A 17,650-nucleotide genomic window follows, 5' to 3' on the forward strand; every position below is an offset into this window, starting at 1 on the left:
AATGTCAACTTTAACTGTACAAACATCCATTTTAACTGTCTAAACGTCCCTTTAAACTCCATTCTAACTGTGTAAATGTCAACTTTAACTGTACAAACCTTCGTTCTAACTGTTTAAATGAATGGTAAAGAACATTGCTCATAATATCAGGTGTGTGTGTGTGTCTGTACGATAGAGACAAGTGTCAGGTGCAGGCTGAGAAGGATTCAGAAGGAGACATGACACAGTGTACCAGACATTGAAATAGGGTTTTTACTAAGGGATTCACATGGACAATGTCACTGTATACACCTACACATTAGATCACACTTACACAAGGCCTGAGTCAGACAAGTCTTTTTCCAGTGTCAAAAACACACACATCTATACGCTCAATGTTTCCATGGTGACCACAATGAACGAGCTGTTGTGCCCGTTGCAACCTAGGTCTAGTGTTCATAATAATGGACCGAGGCTTCCACATATCTACATAGCTGGAATACATGGAACAGCTTTCTCTCATGTAAACAGATCTATTCATGTCAGCCCTGGGCTGAATCATGTCTAATTCAGGGAGCGTCCTAAATTACTCCCTATTCCCTACATAGTGCACTACTTTTGACCAGAGCCCAATGGGCCCTGATTAAAAGGAGTGCGCTATATATTATAGGCAATAGGTTGCCATTAGGGACATGGACTTGATCTATCACTTTTGATCCCTCTGTAAACCGCCACCACAACGATCAACAAGGCTTAAAGGAAAACACAACATCATTTGGTCTTTCTCAAAAGTAGCTGTATATTGATGTATCTTTCTTGACTTTTTGGCTGAGCTGAGGAACAAGCTGTCTCAGAGATAGGAGGCCCTAGCCTGGTCCCAGATGTGTTTGTGCCATCTTGCCAACTACATTGGTGTGATTGTCAAGCCAAACATGTTTAGTATGACAGCGAATGACAAGGAGTTGGCATGGTGGCACTAACAAGACTGGCACTGAGGCTAAGATGGCTTCTCTCTGGGTGGGGGTGGAGGGAGGGCAGGGAAGGTTGTGGCTGGCTGGAGCTGGGGTGCCTTCCTACAGAAAGCATCACACATCGTTTACACAAGAAGGGGCAGAGGCTGATAGCAAGCACTTGCAGCGTTTGGAGTCAATTCAAGTTCAACTCAAAGTTATTTAGGAATGGAAATGTTTCAATTCATAATTATGATTTTTCAGTTCATTTTATAGGGAAATTCCTGAATTGATGGGAGTTAATTGTTGAATTGGAATTGAGTCCTCCAACCCTGTCCCTGCAGCAAGACTAGTTGTATTGTGGTCGACGACAAACACTGGCTGATATTGTGATCATGATCACCATGGTAACTAGGAGGACCTAGGGTTGAAAAATTATAGGAAATTTCCCCAAATTCCCAGGTTTCCAGAAATCCCGGTAGGGATATTCTTGGAATTAGAAGGGAATGTGTAGGAAATCTGGGTATCCTCCAACCAGGATTTCTGACCAGGGAATTTTGGGAAAGTTACTGGAATTTTGCAACCCTAGGAGGACCATAACGATCCTGGAGAGCGACGATGGGAAAGGAGAGAGGCTAGAGTAAGGAGTTGTCCTAGTGGTTGAGATTTTAAAGACGCTTAAAATGGAGTGGGGCTCTCGAGTGTAGTTTCTCATGGCCGTCGGCCAGCCAACCACTCCTGGAAATGTACTAGTATTTACACACAGAATGACTCAACAATAATCATCAAGGTAACATAATACAGACACTGACTCCACATAACATAACAGTCAACTTATGTAAGAGCCAGGACGTCAGTCAAAATAAATACTCAACTTCTATTAAGACTTTCTTATGATGATAATAATAATAACAACAACATGTAGAGGAATTGTAAACAATAACAATAACAGGTCAACTAAACCTCCAAGATTGCACGTTTTAACTGTAGCTAGAGACGCAAATGACATCTATATGCGACCTGGTAATATCGGGTTTATCAGTGTGAGCTATGCCGTCCAGTGCATTATCAAAACAAATACATTGTTTTGCTCAAAAATAGAAGGATTATATGTAACATATACAATTATATTATATCATTTGATATGTCATATGACTTTCATACCTGCTATCCAATAAATGGAATTCTGCATGCATTCTACAACACGTTGGAACATCAGCAGCATGATGACCTAGATATATGTTTCATATAATCCTTACATATATAGTGTCATATACTTTTCTGTCTAAGGAGTATTATACATCGCTTATCTATGTTGTCACAGATTTGATCCCAACATTAGAACATGATTGTTTAAAACCTCTTAAGGATCGGACCCTTTTCTCCCCCAAATGTTCACCTAAAATAACATACCCAAATCAAACTGCTTGTAACTCAGGACCTGACGCAAGGATATGCATATTCTTGATACCATTTGAAAGGAAACACTTTGAAGTTTGTGGAAATATGAAATGAATGTAGGAGAATATAACACATTAGATCTGGTAAAAGATAATACAAAGAAAAAAAACAATGTTTTTTTTTGTATTTTTTTTTTACCATCATCTTTGAAATGTAAGAGAAAGGCCAAAACGTATCATTCCAGCCCAGGCACAATTTAGATATTGGCCACTAGATGGCAGCAGTGTATGTGCAAAGTTTTAGACTGATCCAATGAACCATTGCATTCTGTTCAACATTTTGTATCAAGACTGGCCAAATGTGCCTAATTGTTTTTTTCATAACTTTTCAAGTTCATAACTCCTCAAACAATAGCATGGTATTCTTTCACTGTAATAGCTACTGTAAATTGGACAGTGCAGATTCTCTCCTATCTGACTTGACTGCTGCAGGTTCAGATGGCGATGCAAAACATTCTGACAACGTTGCAGTGACGTAAGAAAGACATTGGGATGGAGGGATAGAGGAATGTAGCCGGGGATGTAAAGAGGAGGGTATAGACGGGTTTCAGGAGTCAAGTTGTAAAAGAATCCAGTCCAGGATGGATGAAGGAAATGAAGATATGTGGTCAACGGAGCATCAAAGAGAACCCAACCCTGAAGAGAGAAAGAGAGAGATTCTTTTTACAATAATTTTTGTGGGGGTTTTATGTGTTTTATTGAGCTAGGCCAGTGAAGAGAAGACAGGAAAGGTAGGAGAGACTGCGAGTCTGAATGACAGTAGGTCAGATTCCAACCCATGCCATCTCTGGTATCCTAGGCTGTGAGGGTCAGGGTTCGCGGCCCTGACACATTAACGCTTATTATTGAAAGCTATTATACAGTGCTATGTCAGGCGTTATAATTAGACAGTACGACTGACCTGGTGTTACTCCCAGAAGTAGCGGAGGTACCAGATAGTCTCGTTCTTCAGCTGAGGTCCAAACAGAGGGTTGGCCTGGGCTAGGATGGCTATCAGCCAGCTGCACACACACACACACACACACACACACACACACACACACACACACACACACACACACACACACACACACACACACACACACACACACACACACACACACACACACACACACACACACACACACACACACACACACACACACACACACACAGTAGAGAACCTGGCATTAACTTATACAGCAACTAGAGAACCTGACATTAACTTATACAGTAAGTAGACTTAGAGATAACACAGAGTAGAGAACCTGACAGGACATCCATACTCACAATAACCAACAACAAACAGCTGTCAAGATCAAACTAGTGATGACAACCCTGTGAACAGAAAGAGTTAATACACATTACCATATCAGCTATCATCGCAAACACACACTATAACCTGCTTAATATGAACGACATCTTTGATATACAGTAGCTACTTAGCTACTACTGTGACAACTGCATTGCGAGCGGGCCAACAGCAGGGATGAGAGAGAGAGAGGATCGATGCGTATAAGGCTTCTGTCCAGGGCCCACTGTTTCCATCCCGTTCATTCATTACAATCCGAGATATAGGAACATATCCTTACAATGCTAAATATTTGCCTTAAAAAAAGCGAATATAAATATTTACCAGATTACCATTAATCAGATTACCATTATACACCATTTTTCGCTTCTGTTATGCGTTTGTATGGATAACGGTAGGTAGGACACCTACCCTCGGTTTGGTCCTTTGGGCACGAAAAAGGGTGCTACAATACCAACGAGCGCCCATAACGTGGTGAAACAGATCATCGGCAGCGCGAAAGAGCCCATCGTTACACCGAATAGATCACCGGCTGAAAGATAAATAAATATCAAATTGTGTCCTTAGCTAGAACAACAGCATCAACGGGTCCGCTGCGTTCCTAATCAAGAACCCCCTTGCAGTTTTCTCCCGCCTTCTCCCATTAAAACGCCTCTGATTGGCCGGGAGCATTGTGATTGCAGTCTTTGATTGGTTTAGATTGTGTGTGCGTCAGTATTAAGAAAGGAGCGACTGGCTAGTGGAATGCGTATAGGCCTAGTCTGACAGCAGATCGGAAGTGAAATGTAACAGTAACAAATTGTTGACACAATGTAACAATGTTGCCGAGTTAAAAGTAAGTATAGTTTGGACCACACTTTTCCCTAAAATTAATACACTGGTCACTGTAATGGCCTTGGTTATAGCTAATTATAAACTGGGTAATTCGAGCCCTGAATGCTAATTGGCTGTGGTAAATCAGACTGTATACCAGGGGTATGACAAAGTATGTAATTTTACTGCTCTAATTACATTGGTAACCACTTTATAATATCAATAAGGCACCTCGGGGGCTTGTGACATATGGCCAATATACCACGGCTACGGGCTGTATCCAGGCACTCCACATTGCGCATAAGAACAGGCATTAGCCGTGGTATATTGGCCATATACCACACCTCCCCTGGCCTTATTGTGTAATTATAAACTGGGTGGTTCAAGCCCTGATTGCTGATCGGCTGAAAAGCCGTGGTCTATCAGACCGTATACCATGGTATGACAAAACATGCATTTTTACTGCTCTAATTTAGTTGGTAACCAGTTTATAATAGCAATAAGGCACCTCAGGGGTTTTAGAATATATGGCCAATATGCCACAGCTTTGGGCTGTGTTTTAGCGCTTCGTGATGCGTCGTACCTAAGAACAGTCTTCAGCCATGGTAAAGCCATGGTACAGCCATGGTAAAGCCATGGTACAGCCATGGTACAGCCATGGTACAGCCATGGTATTGGCGATATACCACACCCCCTTATGGCCTTATTGCTTAAATATAATATGCTTAATCCGTCGGTTATTTTCAATGTGTTGCCACATTTAATAGCATAAATGCCAAGTAACAAACAACATGTGACTGAATGCTAAGTAGCCATGTTCCCAGCTGCTGTCATGCTGTAGCGCAAGTCAACAGCATGACTTCACCACAGACACGGATTTAGTTTTGTACTGTAGGAGATCTACATCTTTTCTCATACACTGAGTATAGCAAACAATAGGAACACCTTCCTAATGTTGAGTTGGGCCTTCATCACAGCCTCAGTTCGTCAGGGCATGGACTGACTCCACAAGGTGTCAAAAGTGTTCCACGGGGACGCTTCAAATGCCTCCCACAGTTGTGTCAAGTTGACTAGATGTCCTTCTGGTGGTGGACCATTCCTGATACACACAGGAAACTGTTGAGTGTGAAAACCCCCAGCAGTGTTGCAGTTCTTGACACAAACCAATGTGTGTGGCACCTAGTACCATATCCTGTTCAAAGGCACTTTTCTTCCATTCACCCTCTGAATGGCACACACACACACACACACACTTAATGTCTCAATTGTCTCAAGGCTTAAAAATCCTTATTTAACCTGTCTCCTCCCCTTCATCTACACTGGTTGAAGTGGATTTAACAAGTGACATCAATAAGGGATCGTAGCTTTCACCTGGATTCACCTGGTCAGTCTGTCGTGGAAAGAGCAGGTGTTCTTAATGTTTTTTATACTCAGTGTATATATAATAAATATAGCTGGACAATGTTACTAATGGAATCATAACAGCATTATTTCTCTTCACACCAGATTAGTTCCTTTTCTCCAGGATCTCCAGCACTACTTTCAATTGAATTGAATTGAATTTTATTTGGGTTAAAAAATAATGCATCCAACAAGATGTGCATTTGTTTACTGAAGGATAACATGTGAAAGCATTATATAGGCCCAATGAAAACACTTATTTCCATAGTGGTCCTAGATGGTAGCCTGGGTACCGGTCTTTTTGGGGTAACATCCTTGTCACTGCTGTCATTTGGCAAAAAAGACACGGAGTGTCAGGGAGTGTTTCTCCTTTGCCAAGATAATCTATCTACCTGACAGGTGTGGCATATCAAGAAGCTGATTAAACAGCATTATAATTACACAGGTGCACCTTGTGCTGGGGATAATAAAAGGTCACTAAAATATGCACAAAACACAATGCCACAGATGTTTCAAGCTTTGAGGGAGTGTGAAATTTGCATACTGACTGCAGGGATGTCCACGCCAGCCTAACCTACACATCCAGCGTCTTCACCAGCGGGATCGTCTGAGACCAGCCACCCGGACAGATGATGAAACTTAGGAGTCTGTCTGTAATAAAGCACTTTTGTGGGGAAACACTCATTCTGATTGGCTGGGCCTGGCTCCCCAGTGGGTGGGGCTATGCCTTCCCAGGCCCAGCCATGGCTGAGCCCCTTCCCAGCCATGTGAAATACAGTTATATGAACTGTAACTCAGTAAACTCATTGAAATGTTTGCATGTTGCTTTTATATTTTTGTTCAGTATATGTTGAAAGCAGGTGCTTCCACACAGGTGTGGTTTCTGAGTTGATTAAGGAATTAACATCCCATCATGCTTAGGGTCATGTATAAAAAATGCTGGGCAGGGCATGAGACAGCATTTTCCACCACTGTCAAAAAAACACCAAATTCTGGAATTTATTGTGAAAGAATGGTGTCACATCCCTCCAATATAGAGTTCCAGAGACTTGTAGAATCTATGCCAAGGCACATTGAAGCTGTTCTGGCTCGTATTAAGACACTTTATGTTGGTGTTTCCTTTATTTTGGCAGTTACCTGTATGCGCTCCATTGTATCAACTGTAGGGTTGTACTGCCAAACTACATTCTGTACATTTCCTTTTCAGACAAAGGGCATAGTGTTACATCACCTCCCGTTGAAATCTAGCCAGACTCCCTCTCTCTTTTCTCTCTCTCTCTATCTCTCTCTGTGTATCTATCTACAGTGTGGCAAAAAAGTATTTAGTCAGCCACAAATTGTTCTCCCACTTAAAAATATGAGAGAGGCCTGTAATTTCCATCATAGGTACACTTCAACTATGACAGACAAAATGAGGAAAGAAAATCCAGAAAATCACATTGTAGGATTTTTTATGAATTTAGTTTCAAATTATGGTGGAAAATAAGTATTTGGTCACCTACAAACAAGCAAGATTTCTGGCTCTCACAGACCTGTAACTTCTTCTTTAAGAGGCTCCTCTGTCCTCCACTCATTACCTGTATTTGAACTTGTTATCAGTATAAAAGACACCTGTCCACAACCTCAAACAGTCATACTCCAAACTCCACTATGGCAAAGACCAAAGAGCTGTCAAAGGACACCAGAAACAAAATTGTAGACCTGCACCAGGCTGGGAAGACTGAATCTGCAATAGGTAAGCAGCTTGGTTTGAAGAAATCAACTGTGGGAGCAATTATTAGGAAATGGAAGACATACAAGACCACTGATAATCTCCCTCGATCTGGGGCTCCACGCAAGATATCACCCCGTGGGGTCAAAATGATCACAAGAACGGTGAGCAAAAATCCCAGAACCACACGGGGGGACCTAGTGAATGACCTCCAGAGAGCTGGGACCAAAGTAACAAAGCCTACCATCAGCAAGGGCATTGAAGATGAAACGTGGCTGGGTCTTTCAGCATGACAATGATCCCAAACACACCGCCCGGAAATGAAGGAGTGGCTTCGTAAGAAGCATTTCAAGAGTGGCCTAGCCAGTCTTCAGATCTCAACCCCATAGAAAATCTTTGGAGGGAGTTGAAAGTCCGTGTTGCCCAGCAACAGCCCCAAAACATCACTGCTCTAGAGGAGATCTGCATGGAGGAATGGGCCAAAATTCCAGCAACAGTGTGTGAAAACCTTGTGAAGACTTACAGAAAACGTTTGACCTCTGTCATTGCCAAACAAAGGGTATATAACAAAGTATTGAGAAACTTTTGTTATTGACCAAATACTTATTTTCCACCATAATTTGCATATAAATTCATAAAAAATCACTACAATGTGATTTTCTGGATTTTTTTTCTCATTTTGTCTGTCATAGTTGAAGTATAACTATGATGAAAATTACTCATCTTTTTAAGTGGGAGAACTTGCATAATTGGTGGCTGACTAAGTACTTTTTTGCCCCACTGTATGTCTGTCTGTCTGTCTGTCTCTCTCTGTATCTCTCTTTCTCTCTGTCTCTCCTATATATATATATATACAGTACCAGTCAAAGGTTTGGACACACCTACTCATTCCTGAGTTTTCTTTATTTGTACTATTTTCTACATTCTGTACATTTCCTTTTCAGACAAAGGGCATAGTGTTACATCACCTCCCGTTGAAACCAAGCCAGACTCTCTCTCTATCTCAGCATCTGTCTGGTATGATACCATGTCAACATGACATGTCCTATGCCTTAACAGACATGCTACAATGTCATAAGAATGTCACAAAAAACCTGTAGGCAACAAACAGAGATTTTATTTACATTTTATGGCATAAATCATCCCCATACATTTCCAGAAATGCTATTGACAGCTAGAGGAAACCTAATAGATCAACATTGAAGATGTGGATTAAGCCTAGTCCAGGACTAAAAAGCATTCTCATTTACAGATTTTAAATTGAAATAACTTTTTAGTCCTGGACTTGGTGTCTGGGAAACAGGGCCTAATTTAAATAAATAAATGATTGAATGAACTCTGACCTACAAAGCAAACCAATCAATGTTTAGATCAGGGGTAGGCAACGAGATTCAGAGGCGGGACGATTTGTGTCGGAGCAGATGGTTGGGGGTCCGGTACATAATAATCATTTGGTTGTCTGCTTTCCCCCTGCCGCAAGGTACTACCAAGGACACCTTGACTTGTGTGTACACTGTGACATTCAACACTGTGACATTCAACACACACACACACACACACACACACACACACACACACACACACACACACACACACACACACACACACACACACACACACACACACACACACACACACAAGCACACACAAGCACACACACACACACACACACACACACGCACACAAGCACACACACACAAGCACACAAGCACACATTCACACACTTGAGTCTGTTTGTTTTGTCCATAGACATTTTTACATATTCAGATGTCACTGCATCCTTCCAAGTTCTTTGTGTCATCTCTAGCTGTGTAAACACATTATCACCAGTAAAACACCAGTCTCTAGCCCCATAGAAAAGCCTCTCCACACCAGGGTCTCTAGCCCCATAGAAAAGCCTCTCCACACCAGGGTCTCTAGCCCCATAGAAAAGCCTCTCCACACCAGGGTCTCTAGCCCCATAGAAAAGCCTCTCCACACCAGGGTCTCTAGCCCCATAGAAAAGCCTCTCCACGCCAGGGTCTCTAGCCCCATAGAAAAGCCTCTCCACACCAGGGTCTCTAGCCCCATAGAAAAGCCTCTCCACACCAGGGTCTCTAGCCCCATAGAAAAGCCTCTCCACACCAGGGTCTCTAGCCCCATAGAAAAGCCTCTCCACACCAGGGTCTCTAGCCCCATAGAAAAGCCTCTCCACACCAGGGCAGCAATAGGAAAATGACAGTAGAGGGTTTAGTCATATTAAAGCTCTATAGCAGCTCATGGTTATCATGTCACTGCAAGAATGGTGATGGTCATTCCTTCATTCTAGAATCAACTCTTTTTTTCTATGGGTTTTACATTCATCATCTCTCTTTATTGCTCTCTCTCTCGCTGTCTCTCTCCCACTCCCTCTGTCTACCTACTTCTTCCCTCGCTCGTTCTTTCTCTATGACAGTGAACTATCGCCACCTAGTGGTTTAAGGGATACTTTACTAGTCTGACTATGGACTCCAGGCTGTAACTTTACCCGGGTTGTTTACCGGACACAGATCATGTCAATGTACTAGAATAAATTCGTATAACACTACAGTATATTGTAGCGTTCAGTTTTTTTCACCAAATGGCCTTTAAGTAAGTAGGAACTGAAGTTTCAATATCCCGAAACAAGCATATCAAAACATGTTTCCTTTCAAAGCTCCCCTGATATTTTTAATGAAATTCACATCACAGTCCGCGGTTAATTTTAAGTTTCAGCTTTCATTTATTCATCTTCAGATGATATCTGAGTTTCATTATTGCTTTGCCAAGAGAGTGGTCGTGGCAGGCAGACACATGCCCACATGCAGGAAACGTTGCGGTCAAGCTAGTCTCGTGTAGCCCTACCTAACTATACAAGCTTTCCATGCGCAACCACACTTAGGAACACGGTATCAGGTGGAACTCGGATTTGGACGAGAGAGCGCTCGTAAAGCTTAGTGTAGAGGCGCATAGATTCTGTCTGTCGGATAGCTTGATCATTTACGAGTGTCAGATGTAGCTCGTCCGCATTCAGGAAACGGCGCAGATAAAGGCAGTTGAACGAACAACTAAGATCGATTCACCCGGCGGTTAAACTGTGGGGTAACCGCGGTCAATACTGGCACTTTTATCTAGTTTTAAAGTGATATACTTTCAGTGTTTTGTATATTTTGTATTCGAGTTGATAATGCTGGATGGTCGAACTGATGAAGTTCACAAGAGACATTTGCCGACTGCTGGGTATTGGAGGCGGTAAGTAAAAGTAACTGCGAGGCCACTGTAAAGTTATTGAACTCATAAATGTCTATGTATTTTACGTGTGTAGTGTTTATCGATTATCGATTTCTCGCTGGCGAGTCTACTCGACTGAAGACAAGTTACACAAGTTAACATGCTCCTATGCTGTGTGATAGCCTATTGTGATCACAAATAGGAGTGATATTATTTTGTTTATGTTAGTCATGTATGTTCCTATAAAAGGTTGCCTTGTATTTAAAGCGGTTGAAACCATAACAAGTCTGAGGGAGGAACTTGGAAAAATGTAACCTCTCTCAAATTCATAGTTCGAGTTACGGATGTAAGGACGGATCAGCCGTGATATCAAAATGATAGTTTTATTCATTTTTTGAGCCTGTATAGTGTTTGTTTACATATACTTTGTTTACAAACATTGGAGTAAAACAAGCTTATATTTTGGGTTCTGATGGGGTGCAACAGTTGAACTAAGCTCATGAGGATCAATGGATATATATATATATATATATATATTTAATTAATTTTAGTCCAAAAATGTATGTAGGAACTGCAGATTGGTCCTGTTTTAAATAAAGTATATTTGCTTTTGGGTTCCCGAGTGGCACAGCGGTCTAAGGCACTGCATCTCAGTGCTAGAGTTGTCACTACAGACCCTGGTTTGATTCCAGGCTGTATCACAACTGGCTGTGATTGGATGATCCATAGGGCGGTGCACAATTGACCCAGCGTCGTCCTGGTTAGGGTTTGGCCGCTGTAGGCCGTCATTTGTAAATAAGAATTTGTTCTTAACTGACCTGCCTTGTTAAATAAATCAAAATAAACCATTATTTTTGCTCTCTCACTCACAGAATCAGTATGTTTCTTCTTCAGTCCTTTGTGTAGGCTTTTCTGTCTCTCTGCTCGATCTGCATGTGCCGACACGCCACATCGGAATCTGAGACTTTGTTTCCATTATGCTTACAAGACACGGTGCAGTGCACATAGCTAAGGGGACACAGTCCTCTTGGCTCGAGGGTTGTGTGTCTTTGTGGAACAGATCTGGTCCTGTGTTGCTCAGATGGTAGGACCATGGGGCCTGTAATTCCAGGGTAGTGGGTTCAATTGCCGGGACCACCCATATGTAAATTGTATGCACGCATGACTGAAAGTCGCTTTGGATAAAAGAGTGTGCTAAATGGCATATGTTATGACATTAACTCTGGATGAATCTCTACCCTAAATGTAAGAGAACAAATTGATGACTAATTCCAATAGAACGCAGTCACCAGTAATTCCCAGACTCTTGTTTAAATCTAAAGGCCTTCTATTCCCTAGTTCCTGGTTTAGTCTTTTGTCTCAAATTGGTTTTGTGGTGGTGAATTCAGGACGCTTCTTCTATAAGCCAAGGCCACAGAGGACTGCAGTGTGTATAAGCCAAGGCCACAGAGGACTGCAGTGTGTATAAGCCAAGGCCACAGAGGACTGCAGTGTGTATAAGCCAAGGCCACAGAGGACTGTAGTGTGTGTATAAGCCAAGGCCACAGAGGACTGTAGTGTGTGTATAAACCAAGGCCACAGAGGACTGTAGTTTGTATAAACCAAGGCCACAGAGGACTGTAGTGTGTAGCTAGGCCTGGGCTATTGCACTCACTAACTGACATTGCTCAAGATACTCTCTACATGACCAAGATGCACTCTACATGACCAAGATGCACTCTACATGACCAAGATGCACTCTACATGACCAAGATGCACTCTACATGACCAAGATGCACTGCAATTGACCAAGATGCACTCTACTAGACCAAGATATAGGAATCAAACCTGCAATAATTGGGCCATGCTTTTAACAAAATGTCAATACACACTTCTGTGAAACACATAATGAACCCTTGTATGTGGATACCTGTAATGTTCCACACTTCCACAGTAGACTAACAGCATGTATTTAAACAGTAATAATCCACACTCTAATTGATACCCCCGATCAACAAGTTGAGAGAGAGAGAGAGAACATGGATTTTGGGATATACATAACATTCCTCTCTTCCACAGTAAACTAGTTAAACATCATTCCCAGGCTATTTTCAGCACCTCTGATTCCGTCAGATGAAGGTGTTGCAACAGCATCCGAGCAGAGAGCAGAGAGTCAGCAGACAATCTGGTCATTGTTGTTGTGGTATTCAAATGAGAGGCACCTGATCGCTGTCATCACACTGAAGAGGCCGTGTAGGTTTGACGATAACATCTGGGGCTGTCCGCGTTCCAAATGGCGTTCCACCTGGAGGAAATATTTGACTTTCAGTTTGATTGTCTTTTAGCTGCCTGAGAAATCCTCTTCCGTGATGACTCACACACACACACTACAGTCCTCTGTGGCCTTGTTTGGTCAAACCAGAAGGATGTCTTTGTCATAAGAGAATAGAGGGAATGGATTAGAGCTGAACTGATCCATTATACGACAGGGGAAACTTGGATTTTTTTGCTGACACAGACAGAACCCACCCGTCTGTTTCATTGGGCCGATGAGGGTGATGAGGGTGGTATGGAGATGGGTTGTGTTGTGTGTATTCTTTGTGGGTGACTGTGTGGTGGCTAACTACTAACAAAGTGTTCTGCTTTGATTTGACTCCCTTCTGTCTTCTTCTCTGGTCTGTCAGCCTAAGGCATTATGGGTGACGGGGGGAGGGGTACTTTGTCTCTGAGTGGCAGGAAACCACAGGCATGCAGAGAGAGACATATAAATACCACCAATATTTATCTGTTTATCGTCCCCCGCTATTCGAACTACAACTATTTACACATTGTTAAAACAGCTGATAATATAACACTTGAAATGTCTATTTTTTTCAACCTTTTTAAGTGCAATGTTTACTGTTAATTTTAAATAGTTTTTTGTTTGATGTTGTTGAATTAGTTTCTTCTCACTTGTTTATTTCACCTGCTTTGGCAATGTAAACAGAGTATGTTTCCATGCCAATTAATCCCTTTGAATTAAATTGAGGCAGAGAGCGAGAGGCAGAGAGCGAGAAGCAGAGAGCGAGAGGCAGAGAGCGGGAGAAAGACAGATGTTCAGAGAGAGAAGGAGTGGCAGAGGGAGTGAGACTGAGAGCATGGCAAAGAGAGAGAGACTGAGAGCATGGAAGAGAGAGAGAGACTGAGAACATGGCAGAGAGAGAAGGAGTGGCAGAGGGAGTGAGGCTGAGAGCATGGCAGAGAGAGTGAAGGAGTGGCAGAGGGAGTGAGGCTGAGAGCATGGCAGAGAGAGTGAAGGAGTGGCAGAGGGAGTGAGGCTGAGAGCATGGCAGAGAGAGAAGAGAGTGAGGCTGAGAGCATGGCAGAGAGAGAAGAGAGTGAGGCTGAGAGCATGGCAGAGAGAGAGACTGAGAGCATGGCAGAGAGAGAAGAGAGAGAGGGGGAGGTAAAGTCCTTCCCTATCAAAGTAGTGTAACACAAACAGCTTCTCTGCTGGCCTTGGGAACCAGATACACAGCATGGTTTTCATATCGCACCAGAAAGAAGGGTGGTTTTTCTGACAATGCTGCTGCTCGTTTTTAGCAGTGTAAGTCGTGTTTCAGTCATTGTTTATTTCTAACATAGGCTCAGTAAGAATTGATGGAAACAAAGACACAAAACTAACTAATATAAACTAATATGAGATGTTTAGACGAGGGTCGTTAAGGAGGGCACTGAAAAGTTTTGACACAGAAATTAGTTTCTTATTTGAAGAGATCAGGAAGTACCTTCCAGTTTCTAAAAGTTTCCCCAGTTTTGTGACTACTGAACATGACCCAGGGAGGAGCCGTTGTGTGTTTAAGGGGAGTGAGCCTTGTTGACCAAGGTAATCCAACATTCCAGAATGTTCCGATAGAAATGCATTGTGTAGATAGGATTGTCTATCTATCATGTCGAATAGGGCATGCTCTATATTATTCATTGCATTTCTATCTGCAATGTTCTGAACGTTTCACCTTACAGAACAAGAGCCCAGATGTCAGCCAGCCAGTCAGAAGTGCTGACAACGCTCTCTGTCCTTGTGAGAAGCAAACATACTGGTTGGATCAGGCCCTTTTCCTGTGCTAACTTTGCAGCTTGATCATTCCATTATGAAGAGGGAGAATATCTCATTCCACACATGGTTTAACACTTGCGTCAAGATGAGGTTGTTTGAGGCTGTTTTGAGTATATTTGTCATGGTTGTAGTTGAGTTGGTCTGCATCTCAAATGGCTCCCTGTTCCCTTTATAGTGCACTACTTTTGCCCAGGGTCGATAGGGCTTCGGCATGCTTTGGTTCAGCTGGCGCCTAGCCCAACTCTGCCAGGTGAACCGAACGAGTGTGCTCGCGTACTCCCTTAAAAGACCTTTGCTTAAAAGAAACAGAAAACGGTAATAGTACGTTTTGTTTCATCTCGAGTCGCCGTAGCCAGTATACACTTCCTCAAAATAGTTAGAATTCATCGAACTCATGAAATCTGTCTTTCATTTGGACTTTTTTTTGCTAAGGAGATCTTAGTCAAACAATTGTCCATTTAACTAAGATGTTTGGTGCAGTATTTTTCAAGGGAAAGGGGATACCTAGTCAGTTGTACATCTGAATGCATTTAACCGAAATGTGTCTTCCACATTTAACCCAACCCCTCTTAATCAGAGAGGTGCAGGGGGCTGCCTTAATCGACATCCACGGCACCCAGGGAACAGTTGTTGGCTAACTTGCCTTGCTCAAGGGCAGAACGGCAGATTTTTCCACCTTTCCGGCTTAGGGATTCGAACCAGCGACCTTTCGGTTACTGGCTCAATGCCCTAACCGCTAGGAAATGAGTGTTCTATAATGAAGTGTTCTAACAGACACTTCATTGAAGAATCCCTACTGTTGACCAATAACCGATGAAGGGGTGTCGACTTCAGCTTGCCTTGTGAAATGTTGCGCGCCCGTACAGCCACATAAACACCTGCCGAAGACCAAAACAAACAAAAACATCACAGAAATACATGCACAAACGGTTTCTGCTGGGAATAACGCAGAGGCCTTTTACATAATGTAAAATAACATCCTATTACTTATAGTCCTGTTGGGTCCCAGAGGTCAAACGCACGGACGCATACACACACACACACAACACACACACACACAGGCACACACAGGCACACACACACAGGCACACACACACAGGCACAACACACAGACACACACACACCACACACACAACACACACACACACACACACACACACACACGTTCCTCCTCTCTTCAGTTGCTCCTCTCTGGGTGTGTTTGAGTCTGGCTGCTAATGCCAAACAGATTGAGTTTCTCTTCCTTCCTCAGGCCCAGGCGACAGGCCTGCTGCTGGTTAGTCGGTGGTGGTTCTATTTCTGGACTTACAGGGATCCTTCTGTAAGGCTGAGTCCCAAATGGCACCATTTCCCTATTTAGTGCACTTCCTTCGACCAGGGGCCATAGGGGAGTGGTGGAGGATAGGGTTTCATTTGGGACGCACCCAGTTCTTCCGTCACTGAACATCTGTTCTGGCTGCCGTCACCTCACAGGCTGACCGAGGTGGATGGAATCACAAGGCAAACATATTCCTTTAGCCCTCTGTTTTGTTTCATGTCTTCTGGCATATTTTTTATTGACATTGTTTTGTTGAGAGAGAGAATATTTGAAAACAAATCCAGCATTGATAACACCCATATGTTCTATGTGAAATACCGCAGTGTGCAGTCACAGCAGTGAGATTTGTGGCTCGTTACCATGAGAAAAGGGAAGCCAGTGGAGCACAAACAATATTATAAATACCACAAATATTTATCTGTTTATCGTCCCCCGCTATTCGTACTACACCTATTTGCACATTGCTAAATATAGCTGATAATAACACTTGAAATGTCTATATTTTTTTAACCTTTTTGAGTTGTAATTTCGAATAATTTTTTGTTGACGTTGTTCAATTAGTTTCTTCTCACTTTTGTTTGTTTATTTCACTTGCTTTGGCAATATAAACATACAGTATGTTCCCCATGCCAATGTAAACATACAGTATGTTCCCCATGCCAATGTAAACATACAGTATGTTCCCCATGCCAATGTAAAACATACAGTATGTCCCCATGCCAATGTAAACATACAGTATGTTCCCCATGCCAATGTAAACATACAGTATGTTCCCCATGCCAATGTAAACATACAGTATGTTCCCATGCCAATGTAAACATACAGTATGTTCCCCATGCCAATGTAAACATACAGTATGTTCCCCATGCCAATGTAAACATACAGTATGTTCCCCATGCCAATGTAAACATACAGTATGTTCCCCATGCCAATGTAAAATACCAGTATGTTCCCATGCCAATAAAACCCAATGTAAAACATACGTATGTTAACATCCAATGTAAACATACAGTATGTTCCCATGCCAATAAAACCCAATGTAAACATACAGTATGTTCCCCATGCCAATGTAAACATACGTATGTATTCCCCATGCCAATATTAATAAAACCCAAAAAACATACAGTAGTTCCCCATGCCAATAAAAACCAAATGTAAACATACAGTATGTTCCCCATGCCAATAAAACCCAATGTAAACATACAGTATGGTCCCCATGCCAATATAAACCAATGATAAACATACAGTATGTTCCCCATGCCAATAAAACCCAATTATAACATACAGTATGTCCCCCATGCCAATAAAACCCAATGTAAACATACAGTATGTTCCCCATGCCAATGTTTCATGTAAACATACAGTATGTTCCCCATGCCAAAAAACCCATGGTAAACATGTTACAGTATGTCCCCCCATGCCAA

General features: G+C 42.4%; 1 long non-coding RNA gene across 1 annotated transcript; it reads right to left on the minus strand.

Moving 5' to 3' along the window:
* Positions 1 to 229: 229 nt before the first annotated feature.
* On the minus strand, positions 230 to 4,336 carry LOC116366204 (uncharacterized). Its single transcript, XR_004208244.1, has 4 exons — positions 4,092 to 4,336; positions 3,659 to 3,706; positions 3,291 to 3,390; positions 230 to 3,025 (listed from the first exon to the last, which is right to left on the minus strand). It is a non-coding gene; the product is annotated as an uncharacterized LOC116366204 (long non-coding RNA).
* Positions 4,337 to 17,650: the final 13,314 nt, after the last annotated feature.

This window comes from Oncorhynchus kisutch, unplaced genomic scaffold (genome assembly GCF_002021735.2).
Source record: "Oncorhynchus kisutch isolate 150728-3 unplaced genomic scaffold, Okis_V2 scaffold1382, whole genome shotgun sequence".
Classification (NCBI taxonomy): domain Eukaryota; kingdom Metazoa; phylum Chordata; class Actinopteri; order Salmoniformes; family Salmonidae; genus Oncorhynchus; species Oncorhynchus kisutch.